The 14,779-nt window shown below is 39.6% G+C and overlaps 1 long non-coding RNA gene across 2 annotated transcripts; it reads right to left on the bottom strand.

The window, feature by feature from the left end:
- Window positions 1-8,084: 8,084 nt before the first annotated feature.
- Window positions 8,085-14,769, bottom strand: LOC102153543. 2 transcript variants are annotated; one of them, XR_005377172.1, is made up of 3 exons: window positions 14,527-14,769; window positions 8,647-9,037; window positions 8,085-8,225 (listed from the first exon to the last, which is right to left on the bottom strand). It is a non-coding gene; the product is annotated as an uncharacterized LOC102153543 (long non-coding RNA). The 2 variants fall into 2 exon arrangements; XR_005377171.1 differs by having other exon boundaries at window positions 8,681-9,037.
- Window positions 14,770-14,779: the final 10 nt, after the last annotated feature.

Below are 14,779 nucleotides of genomic sequence, written 5' to 3'. Positions count from 1 at the left end.
GTGTGATCCCAGGATTCCAGGGTCGAGTCTCTCATTGGGCTCCCTGCGGGAGCCTGCTTCTCCCTGTGCCTATGTCTCTACCTCTCTCTGTGTCTCTCATGAATAAATAAATAAAGTCTTACAAAAAAAAGGAAAGAGAAATGAATATATTGGTAATCCCTTCCCCAATTTTATGTAATGGGAACATTTTATACATTTTGTTATGTATTTAAATTTAAAATTAATTAATTAATTAAAATAAATAAATTAAAAATAATAAACTTTATTTTTTAGAGCCGTTTTAGGGTTGAGGCAAAACTGAGCAGAAGGTACAGAGTTCCCATATATCCCTCATCTTCACATACTCACAGTCTCTCCCATCAACATCCCACACCACCCTGGCACATATGTTACAGTCAGTGAATCTACACTGACACATCATTATCATCCAAAGTCCATAGTTTGCATTAGGGTTCAGTCTTGGTGCTGTACATTCTACGGGTTTGGTGCGTAATGACACGTATCCAGCAGAGCGATATTGCACAGAATGGTTTCAACACTCTGAGGTTCTCTGTGTCTGCCTATTCATCCCTCCCTTCCTCCTAACCCTGGCAACCACTGGTCTTCCAAATTTGACTCAGTAATATGCTTTTCAGCTTCCTTCATGTCATTTCGTGGCTTGATAGCTCATTGCTTTTATGCACTGAATAATATTCCACTGTGTACCCCAGATTATTTGTCCAGTCATCTCCTGAAGGATGTCTTGGCTGCTTCCAAGTTTTGGCAATCATGAATAAAGCTGCTGTCAACATCCACGTGCTAGTTTTGTGTGGACATGTTTTCCAGCTCTGTTGGGTAAATACCAAAGAGCGTAACTGCTGGATCATGGTAAGAATATGTTTAGTTTTGTAGAAATTGGCCCAACTGTCTTCCAAAATGTACAGTTTTGCAACCCCACTACAAAAGAACGAGGGTTCCTGTTGTTGATATGCTCACCAGCATTTGTTGTTGTCAGTGTTCTAAATTTTGGCCATTCCAATAGATGTGTAATGGTATCTTATTACTGTTTTATTTATTTATATTTTCTTATTACTGTTTTAATTTGCATTTCCATGATGTGGAACATCTTTCCATATGCTTATTGGCCATCTGCATATCTTCTTGGTGAGGGATTTCATAAGGTCTTCGTCCTATTTATTAATTGGATTGTTTGCTTTCTTATCGTTTACTTTCAAGTGTTCTTTGCATATTTTGAAGAACAGTCCTTTATTAAATATTTTTTTCCAATCTGTGGCTTATCTTTTCATTTTCTTGACAGTATCTTTCACAGAGCAGAAAAATTTAATTTTAACGAAGTACAGCTTATCAATTCATTCTTTCACGAACTGTGCTTTGGTGTTGTATTTAAAAAGTTATTGTCAAATCCAAGGTCATCCAAATTTTCTCCTTATCTTCTAGTTTTATAGTCTGGTGTTTTACATTTAGGTCCATGATCCATTTTGAGTTAATGTTTCAGAAAGGTGTAAAGTTTGTGTCTAGAATAATTGTTTTGTATGTGGATGTCCAGTTGATCTGGCACCAATTGTTGCAAAGACTATTTTTTTCCATTTTAGTGCTTTTGTCCCTTTGTCAAAGATAAGTTAATTATATTTGTGTGGATCTATTTCTGTTTTTTTTGTATTCCATTGACTTAGTAGTCTATTCTTTTGTTATACCACACTATATATATTGATTATTGTAACTTAATAATAAGTCTTGAAGTCAGTCCTGTAACTTTGTTTTTCTTTGACCTTCAGTTTATCTGATCTTTTACCTTTCCTTTTTTTTTTTTTTTAAAGATTTTTATTTATTTATTTGACAGAGAGATACTGAGAGAGCACAAGCAGGAGGAACAGCAGAGGCAGAGGGAGAAGCAGGCTCCTCCCTGAGCAGGGAGCCTGATGTGGGGTTCAATCCCAGGACCCGGATCATGACCTGAGCCTAAGGCAGATACATAACACCCTGAGCCACCCAGGCACCCCTCTTTTGTCTTTCCATATAAACTTTATAACCAGTTTGCCAACATCCACAAAATAACCATTTCGGGTTTTGACTAGGATCGTGTAGAGTCTATAAATCAAAATGGGAAGAACTGAAAACTTGACAATACTGAGTCTTCTTACCCATGAATATGAGCTATCTCTCCATTTATTTAGTTCTTCTTTGATATCTTTTTTTAAAAGATTTTATTTATTTATCCATAGAGACAGAGAGAGAGAAAGAGAGAGAGAGAGAGAGAGGCAGAGACACAGGAAGAGGGAGAAGCAGGCTCCATGCAGGGAGCCCGATGCAGGACTCCATCCTGGGTCTCCCAAGATCACGCCCTGGGCCGAAGGTGGCGCTAAACCGCTGAGCCACCAGGGCTGCCCCTTCTTTGATATCTTTCACCAGAATTTTGCAGTTTGCCTCATATAAATCTTGTACATACTTTGTTAGATTTATGCTCAAATATTTCATTTTGGGAGGTACAGAAGTAAACAGCAATGTGTTTTAAGCAAGTCCACTGGTTCATTGATGGCATATAGGAATGTGATCAACTTTTGTAAATTAACCTTGTATCCTGCAACTATGTTATAACTGCTTATTAGTTCCAAGAGTATTTTTTTTGACAATCGTTTCAAATTCTCTGCAAGGCAATCATGTTAACTATGAACAAAGATAGTTTTATTTCTTTCTTCCCAATCTGTATACCTCTTATTTCCTTTTTACCATCTTATTACATTAGCTAGGGTTACCAGTGTGATGTTGAAAAGCAGGTCTTCTTGATTTTAGTGGGAAAGCTTTAAGTTTCTCACCACTAAGTATGATGTTAGGGTTTTTGTTTTTTGTTTTTTGTTTCTGTTTTAATAGTAGTTTGTTATCAAGTTGAGGAAATTCTCTATTCCTAGTTTGCTGAGGGTATCTTGATTTTTTTTTTCTTTAAACAATAAAGTTTGGAGAACTTTCTATTATGAACCTTAAGAGCTGCCTTATTACCATTATTACTGACAGCTGCATAGTACTCCATTGCATGAATATATTATTCAACTGCATCTTTGGGTAGTAGGTTATTTCTACATCTTTTGTTAGCACTAATAACTGCAGTGGCTACCTGTGTAAGTAGACCATTTTGCATCTTTAAAAATCCCCAAAAGTTGAAGTAATGAGTAAAAGCATGTATATGCATCTGTTACTTTAATTACTAAATTTTACTCTACAGAAATTGTACAAAGTTATAGTCAAATCAGGAATATAGGGAATATTTGAAAAGCTGTATTTCAGTGTGGTTTTCATTTGCATTTCTCTTACTATGAGTGAAGTTATCTTCTTATTTTAATTTTAAAAAAGATTTTATTTCTTTATTTGAGAGAGACAGATCATGAGCATGAGCAGAGGAGGGAGTGGGAGGGACAGAGGGAGAGAGAGAAGGAGATTCCCTGCTAAGCAAAGGCCCCCATATGGGGCTAGATCCCAGGACCCTGAGATCACAAACTGAGCCAAAGGCAGATGCTTAACCAATTGAGCCACCCAGGCACCCCTCTTCTGTCTCTTTTTCAATATTTATTTATTTATTTATTTATTTATTTATTTATTTATTTTTATAGAACAAAGTATTTACTTTTTTAAAAAAATTTATTTATTCATGAGAGAGAGAGAGAAAGAGAGAGGCAGAGACACAGGCAGAGGGAGAAGCAGGCTCCATGCAGGGAGCCCAACGTGGGACTTGATCCCGGGTCTCCAGGATCCCGCCCTGGGCTGAAGGCTGCACTAAACCGCTGAGCCACCCGGGCTGCCCCTCTTTTTCAATTTATAGTCATGGCTATTTATTTTTCTTTACATATCCTTTGCCTGTTTTGTTTTTAATTGGACTATTGGCCTTTTTCTTAGTGAAGTGTAGAAGCTCTTTACATATTATGGAGATTGTCCATGTCTGATATGAATTACAATTGAGTGTATGTATATAGACTATTTTAACACAGAGTAGATTTCTTGGTCCAGAGGTGTTCATACATATGATCACTTGGTAGGATTATACAGCAGGTATTCTTGGATTAGGTCTCTGGGCCGTATGATTAAAAAATATATTGATTGATTTATTTTAGAGAGAAAGAGAGTGTGTGTGAGTGGGGGGTGGGGCAGACAGAGAGAGAGAGAGAGAAAGAGAGAGAGAGAGAGAATCCTCATGCAGACTTTTCGCTAAGCACAGAGCCAAAAGTGAAGCTTGATTCTGGGACCCTGGATTCATGATCTGAGCTGAAATCCAGAGTCAACTGCTTAACTGACTGAGCCACCCACCACCCCAGGACCATGTGATTTTTAAAGTACATTCCCATTCTCAGCTTTTATGATTCACTGATCACTCAATTGCCTTATTTAAACTAGGAAACCTAGATTTGGTTAACTACATACTCTCTCCATAAAGCAGTTTGCTACTCAGCATCTTCTTAGAAAACAGGGGCCTGCACACTCGGCAATCACACATTTGTCAAGTATCCAGTGACCTGTATCTCTGTACCATTTTCCTTAGGAAGAAGGAAGCAGCTGTAGCCTATCACCTTTGAGCACTTTGGCCAGCAGCCTGGCATCTTGGGAATTTATCCAGCATGCATTTCAGAGGTATTCAGATACTTTTGGAAGAAAGCGAAATCACTAAAGGAAACCAAGAACATTAAAGATTTATGCATGTTGTGTAATTTGGCTGTAAGAAACAAAGCCAGTTTCTGCTCAGCACTTAATATAAAATGAACTGAAAACTGCAAAGAAACATGTTCAAAGATAATTAATAAATTTGTATAATATTTTTGTCAAATCACTCACATCACACGTTTTACAGGCAGCTTGAAAACATTTGGCATACTAGAAAGATGAAAGGAATTGATATTTGTTTCCTGGAGGTGGAGGGACTAGAAGAGTCCTAAGTCTTTGGAGTCCCCAGAAGATGATTCTGCATATATTGCACATAGTTACCAACTGCTTGAAATCAGCAAGGCCTCATTTGGGACTTTGGGCATGTCAAGAAACAGTATGGGGCTGATTGAAGTGAATGGCAATGAGAGGTCAGCAATTGCTGAGGATTTTTGTTCAAGTGTTATTATTTTTTTTTTTTTACTTTTCAAGTTTAACAGCAAGACCTCACTAACTTAGAGTACTTCAAGGCAGACATTTTTCTAGAAGGGGTGAAGTGAGTTTAGGTCATATCACTTTGGTACTTCATTTTTTTCTTCCTTTTTGGGAAAAGTTTTCCTTTTCCCAATTCTTTCCTTTTTTTTTTTTTTTTTTTAAACTTTTTTTTTTTTTTTAATTTTTATTTTTATTTATGATAGTCGCACAGAGAGAGAGAGAGAGAAGCAGATAGGCAGAGGGAGAAGCAGGCTCCATGCACCGGGAGCCTGACGTGGGATTCGATCCTGGGTCTCCAGGATCGCGCCCTGGGCCAAAGGCAGGCGCCAAACCGCTGCGCCACCCAGGGATCCCTCCCAATTCTTTCCTAATTAGCTTCTGATCCCTTACTTTTTCCCCTTCAAATTTTATTCTTCCCTATCTCCAGCAGATGTAATCCAAGGAATATGTTCTTTACTTTCTTTTTGCTTTGTATTTATGGACGACCTGACATTGTTCAAGAAGGATGAGTTCAGGATCTAAAAATGGTGCTAGACGCAGCAAAGAGCACAATTGTAACCACCACCCTCGATTGGGAGGTGGTGTTAGGAGAGGTCAAGAATGAGCTTGGTTATTCTGGGAATTTGTCATGGCTGATCTGAAGACTAATCAGGTTATAGATAGAAGCTGATGCTCTGGGAAACTGTGGACAAGCCAGGCCCCACTAGGATTCATGCAAGTCAAATAATACTTGGACCCACTATATTTAGCCAGCCATGAAGAACACCCCAAGATATCCCACCTGTTAGACACCAGGTAGAAACAGTCAATCTTCTCTGTCGGTGAAAAAATGAGGAGGGTGAATGACAGGGAGGGGGAGGGATATATAGAGAGAAAGAGAGTGAGAGATTAAAAAGCAGAAGCATTTCTTTTCTCACCAAAGTCACAAGACCCTCAGGTTGAATTCACGATAATAACAGGGAAGAGAAAGTTCAAATGGATATGTCCCATGCATAGCATTAAAAATGGAGCTTGAGCATATGCAAACAGCATGTCGACGGCAGATCTGAGGTGATGGCGAAGCACAGGCTCTGGGGTGAAAAATAAGCTTGTGCTGAGAAACCATCTGGGAAAACTCTTAGACTAATTTGAATTGAACCAAGCTGAGACCTTAAGCATTTCCTTCCAAAGAGATCCAAGCCAAACAATGACACGAGCTGATGTTCAGTTGTGGAGATGCCCATGTGTCCTCGCCTAACAGCTGTCACGGTAAGTCCACGCTGCTCCTGAAAGCTAGATAATTAACTGCCGTTTGCTTTGAAGTCCATGGAAAGCTGCTTCCTACTGTGGTACATTTACAAGTTCTACAACTGCCATGTCAAATGTTCAGTGCCTCAACTGCATCAGTCCCACTAACTCCTTTAGATGTTCAGGTTTCTCAAAGGTATTCAAATCCCCGAAGCTGCCACGTGAGGTCTTTCAAGACAGGTGTTTAAAAAAATGATTTATTTTTAAATCATTAGATTATTAAATAAGTTTGCCATAAACATGATTCTAAGTCATGGATGCTTGTAGTTTATCTTTATTTTTTTTTTTAACTGAGGGAGAGCCGTTCAAAGGGGTCAAATTTGGAGGAGTGGATATAGAATTGTAAAGTCTATAGAATTGTCCAGATAGCAGCATCATGCTAAGAAGTGTGAATAAGAATATGTTAATAATTTTTAAAAAGCTTACTAAGGGGATCAATTTCCCTTTTTTCTCTACTTTAGAGGTTTCAAAATAGGCCTTTGGGGGGAAAAAAAACCATACGTATAGAAATATCCAGACATAGGTTCAGAACAAACATAAGTTAAAACTAGCATATGTATGTGTCGAAGGTAACAGGGAAAAAAGCACAACTGACTGAATAATTTGAGTTTCCTGTATTCTGTATGTATCTCCGTGTCAATGTGACAGTGAATCTCTGTAAAGGACTTTGGTTTCTAGATCTTCGTCACTCAAGCCAAATTGAATATAGGGAAAATAATTAACATGGTATTTTTAAAGATAATGTCTCATAGCACAAATCTGAAATGGATTACTAAGACTCTTCATGAAATTACTTTAGTTAATTCTATATACATTGCACTATAGCAGGAAAAATGGCAGCGTTTTCATGCTGAGATTATGTGGTAGGGTTAGCAAAGGGTAATTGCCAGTTTGAGTTTATCTTTGTAGTAAAAATCAAATGTGGACTGCATTGAGACAGAAATTCAGGACTTAACCTGTCCTATGGAAATCATCTGCACTTAACAAAGCTTCATAGTTATTTTTCTTTTAAATTTATGTTGTTTTGCCTTTAGGGAGTTGATGGAAAGCATTGTGAGTGTTTTTGTGGATAAAGTTAAAATTGTTTCATTAAATGTTAATGGACTTAATAGTCCAGTTAAAAAGAACCCATATATTAGCCTGTATTCAGCACTTAGTGCTGACATGGCTTATGTTCAGGAATTGCATTTGGGCCAACAGAGCTGAACATCATATATGAGCATAGGTTAGTAACGGGTTTTGTTCTTTTGCTATAAGGAAATAGCCATTCTGTTTATAAATGACTCTGGTTTTTAACAAAACAGCTATTTCGGATGCAACCATTTGGTTTATTTTGGTCCAAAGAGAGATTTGGACATCTATTTGAACATTAGGAACACAGCGTGGCTCACTGGATTCAACAATTGAATCGAATGTGAATTATATAAAATTCCATAGTATGTCTCAAACTGTCTTTAGCACCTTCACTATAAAGTAAGCTAATTCTACTGGGAGAGATTACTGATTTTCAAGCATTTTGCAAATGAATAAGAGATTTTTGTTTATTGGTTTTTTTGGAAACAGAACTATGAGACTACAGTAAAGATGTATCTTGAAAAATGCATTTGTTCTTGGCTGGTGTAAGAGATTTAAAGTTGTGCATTCCTTCAGATTAGATGAGAATAAATATTTTTTTTTTGTAGTTTGAGCAGTTAAAGGTATATTATGTAGAGAGAGCAAGAGATACAAGCTCAGCTTAGCTCACAATTCTGCATGACCTCCCTTGCTCTTGTCTTCAGGAATCACCAAATCATGCAGCATTGGATAAGTTGTTGTCAGCTCTGTTGAAATCAAACAACACTCATTTTAATGTATCTATAAACATTTGGAAATAGAAATACTTCATTCCAAGTGTGATTATGAACCATATGGACTACATGTAGGCTGAGAACCTGATAATACATGAGGGTTTCTATTTCCTCCTCCTGCTTGTTAAATGGGGGAAGAATTTGATGAGATCACAAGATAACATGAAATGAAAGCTGAAAGAACTTTCATACATTCATTTAACAAGTATTTTTGAATAACACTTTCTTTTTCCACCAAAATAATTTAAAATCTGCACAAAAGTCTATGACTGTCTTTAGCTGCAACAATTCTAGTGTTAGAGATATAAATTCATACAAAAGGACTCAGAATAAGCAATATATGCAAAATGATGACAGAGGTGGCAAGACTAGACATAGAGAGCTTGAGACTAACCAACATGACCTTGAGGAAACAGCTGTGTCCTCACCAAATGAGGGACGGGCTGATAACTTGAGAGACTCCTTTTCCCTCTATGACTCTACAGACGACAGCAGAAATCACTGTCGATTATTATCCCAGGACAACAGGGGAGACTGGTGCTCTGGGTCCTCCCAGTGGGTTGAAGTTTTCTCAAGTTCTCTCTTGTTTTTAGTTGCTTCAAATGTATGTCATTGTGTACTGCTTGAGTGCTTTGAAAGTTGCTAGGCACTTGATGATGCAAGGCATATTTATTTATTAAAAGACCGTATCTCTTCAGGATATCAAACGTGATACATGGGTAAGTTTCAAGGTTCAAGTCTCCACTTTGAACTTCTTTTAGAGACAAGTGGGGGAAATCAGGAAGCTGATAGAAGGAAGACAGCATACGATTAAAAATTAGCCAAGGCAAGCCTGCATAGATATTCAACTATCTCTTGAATTTTGCACAGTTACCTTAAGGAAGTCGTTATAAAGCTATTGCCTTCACGACCAGAGAATGCTTAGCTTTTACATGTTAACTCCATACTTTCATCAATATCCAGAACCATAAAGCCAGTCCGTTGTGCTTGAGGGTTAAAGTCAGCCCTGCCTCCAGCTCAGCAATGCTTGGGCTACATGCTGGATGAAAATTCTTGGTTACTAGCTATTGGCACAGGTCACTGTAAATGTGACAAATCAGTAGTCCTGTTGGGAGGCAGCTATATTACTGTGGACACAAAACATGGGCCATAAAAATGCTCTGTATCGGTTCAAATCCCAGCCCTGCCATTTACAATTTAAGCGATATTAGACAAGTCACTTACCATCTCTGAGCCTGGATCTCCTCATCCATGAAGCAAGAATAATGACAGTACCTACCTGAGAATTGCTGTGAGGATTAAAGGAGTTAATGTATGTAAACAGCTTAGAAAAGTACCTGGCAAAAGTAAGAAATAGATGTTGGCTATTATTTTCTTCTGTTGTGTTCTCACAACTGACTGGCTTTATGGTTCTGGATATTGATGAAAGTGTTGAGTTAACATGTAAAAACTATGCAAACTGCCTCTCTCTCTGTGTCTCTCATGAATAAATAAATACAATCTTTAAAAAAATAAAATCAGAAGGAGAAAAAGAATATAATCCAGCCTGGTTCATTTACCTTTATACTAGGATAGCCATAATTTAGATATTTTTCAACGTGCCCAGGAATGTCCCAAGGGGGTCCTGAACAAAGGGTGGAGCAGAGGTAGGTAGGCTGTGGCCAAAGCTGCTGTGTACAAGCCCTCTGGAGGCTCCTTGTGGGGTCCCTCCCTTTCCTGTGCAGTTTGGTAATGGGGCAAGCTGCTTCAGAGCCCGCCTTTGGCAGAACCACTCAACTCACTCTCAGACCTTCGGATTGTCTCTGAGCACTGCCCCTCCTTCCTGCCCTTGTTTCCAGGTGGGTGCGGGCTCTACCCTCACTTCTCTGATGCACCGTACTGAGCTGAGCTTGCTGACATGTTTCACTGCTGGCCTGCGGGTGGGTTTGGTCTGGTTTGTGCAGTGTTTTAACAAGCCAGAGTGAGCTGTCAACAGCAAAAGTGGGGGTGGGGAGGACTGCACATAAAGATGTGGCTTCTTGGCTTCTTTTGAAAGGCTGAAAGGCTTCGTAGCAGCGCGCCCACAATGCACGGCTCCACGCAGCTGGGGTTCACTGGAGCTGTTTGCTTCCGTCCCCTCTTAGCCCTGCCTGGCCCTATAAATTCAGAAGTTCAACCTTTGCCCTAAGGTATACATGACAGCTTAAGGTATTATCTTTCCTCAAAATTCTTGCAGGTTCCCGGAGAAGGAAGGAAGCTGGACACATTATCCAATAATAAAGGAATTCCAGGCTTTGGCTAGTGGGAAGACCTGGAGGGTACCAGGGCTTCTGTATCCCATGTCAAGTAAGGATTTTGCCTACCATCCCTACGGGCAAGTCTTGTCCTGAACCTTCACTTGGATGGTGTAACCACTGCTGCAGACTCTCCGGGAATAAAAGTAGGAGGAAAGACAAAGTTAATGATTTGCCACCCAACCCCTCCCATCCACCTACACACCCACCCTTCTCTTCAAGTGCTTCACCTTGCTGAAACAAGGTGAAATATGAATTGAATACAGAATTCTTGCATCTCTTATTTTTGACTTAATTATGACTATTATGATTTTGAAAGATAGGACTTCAAAGACCCTGGCAGATGCTAACTTCAAAGAACACACATAAAATATTGTCCAGACAGTTCAGATCTGTTGGGCAACTCTGTGCAAGGCCATCAGGCATTCAAAGGTGAAAAGAATTTTTACATTAGCTTCTTGTTGGAAACCTTTCTACTTAAGAATGAGATTTTATATTTTATCCATAATACAAGATTTATAAACTCTGCCTATGTTTTTATTGGCACCCATGTGAGCTTTCTGTGTGGGAAAAGCATTGCTATTGTCCAGCCTTTGACATTGGTATTAAAGACTGAAGAAATGTATCTGCACTTTTATAAAGCTCTTAAGATCTGTTAACATTACCTACTAGAAGTCCATGTAAGTGTGTGCGGTTTTTCAGTGTGTGTATGCAGTTTTTACATTTGGTTCAATCACACTGATAGCATTTCCCTAGAGAATTTGTAGAGTTACATATTCTCACTGTTTAACATAATTATGGGAGCTATCTGATTACTTATAGACAGTTAGTTACTGAATATAGGTTATGAACAAAATAAGATTTTTGTGACCATGCTGCTGAGCTTTCCTTCCTTTGAATTACGAGGAAGATGACCTGGCATTGAATAAATAGCCCCTTTTGTCTGTAGGAAAAGGATGGCTTCAGTGATACAATGTGGTCGTTTTATGTTATTTTTCTTACCCAATCCAGTGCCTACCAACTCAGAACTTTACCTTTATTAGGATTTATTTTCCACATGTAATATAAAATGTGACTTGTATATCCATGGTGCTCAAATGATGTACAGGATGTAGAAGAAATGGTTCCTGTCCTCAATGAATTTAGTCTAATTGGTGAGCTAGAACCAAAGAAGAAAGCTATGGGCCTTATATACTGCTGTACATTAAGCAGTAAACTGGAGATATATTGATGACTCAGTGTGCCAGGTGTTTGAGGGAAGAGGCAATCTTTTCTGGGATGGGTTTCTCAGAGTAGGCTCAAGTGGGCCGTAGGCTGGGCTTCAAGCCTTTAGAGTAAGGACCCCGATTATATGGCATGACAGGTGGAGGTCCCAGGAACTGGGAAGGTGGGAACAGAGATACTAAAGGATGGAGGTTAGGGCAGATCGAGGCAGGAATGGAGGAGGGGCATGCTCAGGAGCTTCTGCTTTATCCTATAGGTAATGCTAAGCCATTTTTATTCAAGGGAGGAAGAGACATGATGAAAGCAATGCTCTAGGAAGATTAATCTGGAAGCTTAAAGTGATTAGAGCAATAGATGCTGCATGAGTTTGGAAGGCCAGTTAGGAAGCTCTTCAGTAATCCAGGCATAAATGAGTACAGCCCGAATGTAGATGAGAGCACGGGGAGAAGCAGGAGAGAGTGATTTCAGAGAGTCATCCTTTAGAGAAGATAATCAAATAGAACTGAATGGAGCAAGGATAGGGTGAGATGAGTAAAAGGCACCTGTAGCTTCCATGCGGAGGGGAGTAAGAACAGAGAAAACGCATGGAGCATCATCCCGCCTTGCTCACTTTCTGCGGCCACACAGATGACCTTGCTGTTCCTTGAATGAGGCAAGCAAAATCCCGTGTCCAGGCCAGTTTCTCCATCCTGAACGTTCCTCCCCCAGGTATTTATTCACCTGACTTGCTCCCTCACTTTCGGTCCCTACCTTGCCTTTCCACATACTTAATTTTACCTTTGTGGTTTGGAAAATTGGGATTTTTTTTTTAAAGATTTTTATTTTTACTTATTTGTGCGAGGCACAGAGAGAGAGACAGAGAGGCAGAGACACAGGCAGAGGGAGAAGCAGGCTCCACGCAGAGAACCTAAAATGGGACTTGATCCCTGGTCTCCAGGATCGGGCCCTGGGCTGAAGGCGGCGCTAAACCACTGGGCCACCCGGGCTCCCCGGAAATTGGAAATTTCAATCAATACACAAAACAGGAAAATATTACTCTCCCCTAAAGTTCTTGAAGGTTCACAGAGATTGCTACAATGTACCCTCATTAGAGAGGCCTTCCCTGACTACCCCATTCCTCTCTTTCCCCTTACTCTGCTTGACTTTTCTTAGTAGGTCTCCTCATCTAACAATATGTTATGTATTTAGCCATTCAGTTATTTTCTCTTTTGTTTGCTTGTTACTAAAATGTGATGGCAGATGCCTCATTTTTAACTGTGCCCTTTACACAGTGCCTGGCACATAGTAGGTTCTCAAGAAAGATACGTTAATTAAATCAGTGCAGTAGGAAAGCTCAAAAAGGAAGTTAATTTGGGGAGAGAAGGAAAAGGAAGATGATGAGTTAGCTTTAAACATGAATCTGCTTAGAAGAAATGGCACTTTAGATGGTGATTGGCAGGATTTCAAGTCTTGGGAGCCAGCGTGGCACTCTATAGGTTTATCTTCTTTGTGAGGATCAAAACAACCTCTTCCAGGAGAGTCCCCCTCTCTGGGTGGTTATCTCAGTATTTTCCACCTTACTTGAAGGGTCCAGTTTTTTACCTGTGTGACTTCTCTTTTCCATGGAAGACAGGGGTGAGAGAAGAGCTTTGGAATAGGGGGATTTACTGGAAAACTGTTGAGTCTCCAAGAGGACAGCCTAGAAACCAAATTTTGTCCCTTGTGTGTCCATCAAATAAATGTCTGATGCTTCCTAGAAACTTGAAATCTGTTTATTGGGATGATCTACTACAAACTTTTTGAAATATATTTGATGTAGCCCAAAATAATCCAAATGAGACACAAAACAAAAACAAGGCACACCTGTAGCTCATTTGTTTCTACTGTTTCAATTCCCACTTTTGCCAGGAGCATATTAGGATCACCTGCCAAACTGACTTATGATTTAATGAAGCATCTCACGTATGTTCATTTGGTTCTCCAAAATAATCCCTTTAAGAAAACACATTTCTCCTTTTCAAATGCAGCTCAGCCTTTTCTTGATAGGAACCACTTTCTAACATTACTACTGACTACTGAAATGAATGAATACATTATAAAGCACTTTATCTTTATTGCTGCCTGAAGTGATCCATAGAGAGTGTAACTGCCAGCTGTGTATCCTAGGCGCATAATTTCATTACTGGGCTCTTATGGAGCCACCAGTCCCATAGATGGTCCCCTGTTTACAAACCAGCCATCGAATTCCAAACTTGACTTAATGTCAAATGCCATCTTCAGGTCAGGTCACCCCAGCCTGAATCCAGTAGATGCTACCAGAAGCCTGGGGGTGCCTGGACTTTTCTTAGATTCTGTTAAAAAAACCTGTCATGTTTCTGACAACCTGAGGTCGCAGGTTCTGATCAAAGGGTCCCTGTAGGATGAAGTTGACCTATGTTTCCTTGGACTGTGCATAAACATTCTTAACAGGTGGTAACCCTAATTTAATTCTCTAGCCATATTCATGTTTAGGGTGAGGGCCAGCCACCATTTAGAAGTGGGGTGGTAAGGAGCTTCATACAGTCCTGGCCTTTGTGTGTGGGTTGGGGGTGATCCAGTTTCTCTGGGTATCTTTAAATATCACTTAACCTACCAACTACAGATTAGTCTCAACTAGGAGGACTATGGGCAGTTAAAATATTTTCTTGCCAGCATGCAAACATACACTGGCTAATTCACAAAATTTCTGTGGAATCCCAGGAATTCAGAGGTAATCTTGTCCAGATTTCTCATTTCATAGATGAGGAATGAGAACTCACGTTTATCAAGACCTCTTGGGTATCTAGTGCATTGAGGAGCTTTTCATTCACTCTTTCAGTTGGCTGATGAGGAAACTGATGATACCTTTCTCTGAGCATGTATAGAACATCGCAGTCCTGAAGGAAAGAGTTTTGATTAAAGAGGAGAGAATGAGAAGAGGAGTGGCCTTGGGGCAAGGTAGAGGTGGACAGGTTTGCTGGAAGGTGGAGGAAGGGTGATAGAAAGAGGTTGCCTAGGATACAGTAAACACAG

Source organism: Canis lupus, chromosome 23 (genome assembly GCF_011100685.1).
Source record: "Canis lupus familiaris isolate Mischka breed German Shepherd chromosome 23, alternate assembly UU_Cfam_GSD_1.0, whole genome shotgun sequence".
Lineage (NCBI taxonomy): Eukaryota > Metazoa > Chordata > Mammalia > Carnivora > Canidae > Canis > Canis lupus.
This window is presented reverse-complemented; position numbering and strand designations above follow the sequence as displayed.